Raw genomic sequence first — 2,875 nt, forward strand, 5'->3', positions numbered from 1 at the left:
CGAACATTAATGGGCGGATTCACAATCGAACACAAAAGTTTTCCCCATACTTCAGAAACAGCAGAATCAACTGCTTGGGCACATATTCTAGGAGCTGTCCACTGTTGAGCTGCATAACCCAAAGAAGCATTGGTCTCGGGTAAGTTTATGCGTTTCATTTGCGCTACTGTGAATCAAGTATCGGCGAATATACCTTGCCTGGATGCTTTCATTACATTCGCTGTGTGCAACACGGCCAAACATCAAGGCGCGCAGTTATCACCACCTCAATCGAGGATAGCCCGGCACGACAAAATTTTGCCCGGAAATCTTCGGTCATGGCCGCCGCCGGTCGGCACACCTCTAAGCAGGATCCGAAAAACCATAAGATCGCAGCCTTCGAGCGCATTGAGGTCCTGATGTTGATGGTGGCGGCCCGGCCCGGTGTCCTGGAGCTGCATCTCGTCGTCGTCAAAATCTACAGGGCGCAACTCAAGGTACATCCTGAGGTCCACTCATCAGGAGGTTGAGCTAAACAGCAGAGGACGTACCACGCTGGGCCGCCCTCCCTCATGCTCTTCCTTGCTCTCGCTCTCCACTTCCTTGCATGCATCGCTCTCTTTTTTCTTTTCCTTCACTAGCTGCATCTTTTGGAATTATTATTATTATTACAGAATATTATTATTATTACACGGTGTAGCCATTGCTCCGATTGTGGGATACACTATGAATACAGGGGGCAATAATAATAATTGGTTTTGGGGGAAAGGAAATGGCGCAGTATCTGTCTCATATATCGTTGGACACCTGAACCGCGCCGCAAGGAAAGGAATAAAGTAGGAGTGAAAGAAGGAAGAGAGGTGTGCCGTAGTGGAGGGCCCCGGAATAATTTCGACCACCTGGGGATCTTTAACGTGCACTGACATCGCACAGCACACGGGCGCCTTAGCGTTATGCCTCCATAAAAACGCAGCCGCCGCGGTCGGGTTCGAACCCGGGAACTCCGGATCAGTAGCCAAGCGCCCTATCCACTGAGCCATCGCAGCGGGTCAGGGGACAACCGCCGATTCGATTTTTTTTTTCGAATGCAGCTTCTTAGCGTCTTACGCATCATTCCAAAGGAGAAAAAAAGCACTAAGCAAAAATTTTGCGTCTCCGTACGCTGAGAGCAAAAGTTGCAATTTTCAGAATAACACTTGTCCGTGGTGCGTTTTTGCTCGCAGTTTGTCGTGCTGGTTTGGTGCGTAAAGGAAAATCATGCTGTTAATGCACACTTCATTGTCACTGCTCCCGTGCACTTAAAGTAACAAGAATTTTCTTTTGCAGATGAAACAACCCTTGAGCATCGCTCTGGTGAAGTCCATGATTTTGAAAAGCGCTGAAATAAGCAACATTTGCCGGCCGAGATCAGCGTGTGTGTCTTGGACGCACCGCATATTTGAGGTTTTTTTCAATCCAGGTGGCCGAAATTATTCCGGAGCCCTCCACTACGGCACCTCTTTCTTCTTTCACTCCCTCCTTTATCCCTTTTCTGCTGCGCGGTTCGGGTGTCCAACGATATATAGACACATACTGCGCCATTTCCTTTCCCCGAAAAGCAATTACAATTATTATTCAATCCAGTTACACGGCTGCTGGTTCCTTTAATCTCCTCTCTTTCCTCCTGGTTGCCATACAGGAAACCAGCTGCATATAAAAGTATAACTGCTAACTCGTCAAAGTTCTTTATGCTTAGAGTCAAAGGATTCGCGCAGATTTAAAAAGAAAGACGCTTGTAAAGTAGGGGTAACAACAATATGTACTGCCGATTGTGCATTTTGTATTGTCAACACATTGATTTAGTTTAGTTTGCATTTGACAGGATGCATCATTTGACCCTCATACATAAGTTATCAGTATACGGAGTCCGCGATAAAGCACTTAAATTCATACAAATTATCTTGGCGGCCATACATAATCCGTTCATACCGGGAGCTATCAATCAGAATGCGAAATTAAACATGGGGTGCCTCAGAACAGAATACTTTGGCCACTTTAATGTTTACATCAACGACATACTCCAAATATAGACAAGTAGAATATAGCACATACGCAGACGATACGAGTTCGTTCATTTCGGAAATGGACGCTGACTAGATGGTTCGGAGAGGTTACACTGTGTTGCCTAAGCTACATGTATGGTCCCGGAGAAATGTTTTAATGATCAACGGGAAAAAAACTAAAGAGGACAGCGGATATAGTAAACACACCAGCTGTGCATTTTAAACAATTTATGCTCTGGGATCATATTGTGGATTACACTAAGTCAGCTCGGGTGCTTGGCGTCCTTGGGGAAACTCCAATGCAAACGCACCTTACCGAGCAGCTTTTGATTAGCCAAGTTGTTTTATTCCACACTTATTGCCATCTAGTCTGGGGCAGTAGAATAATTACTAATAAAAACAAACTTCTAATATTGCAGAAAGGCTATCAAGAGCTATAACGAATATCCATATAAGATTTCCGTCGAGTCATTTATTTTGCAAGTATCAAATTATGAAAGTTACCGACATGTATGAGCAAGTCCCAGTTACATCGTAAGTACATCGTATGACACGCCACAATGAACACTAGCGCGTGCCCCGTCCACGCTCTAAATATGCTTTCCAAAAATTCTCGCATACCCTACCTTCAAAAACAAATAAATTTGAACTCTCAAACGAATTAATTGCTTCGTCTTTATTTAAACATAAAGGAAAATTGCCTAATCTTTCTCAGACATACGGTCCTGAAAAATGTGCGTACTTTTTAAGTTTTCCGCAGAGTTCACGCTGATCTACAGGGTCGTTCAAAAGTTCCCAGGCCACAGGGTCTGCTTTTCATCCGTATATCCTGGGACTTAAGATGCGGATAAAGC

Source organism: Amblyomma americanum, chromosome 3 (assembly GCF_052857255.1).
Source record: "Amblyomma americanum isolate KBUSLIRL-KWMA chromosome 3, ASM5285725v1, whole genome shotgun sequence".
Lineage (NCBI taxonomy): Eukaryota > Metazoa > Arthropoda > Arachnida > Ixodida > Ixodidae > Amblyomma > Amblyomma americanum.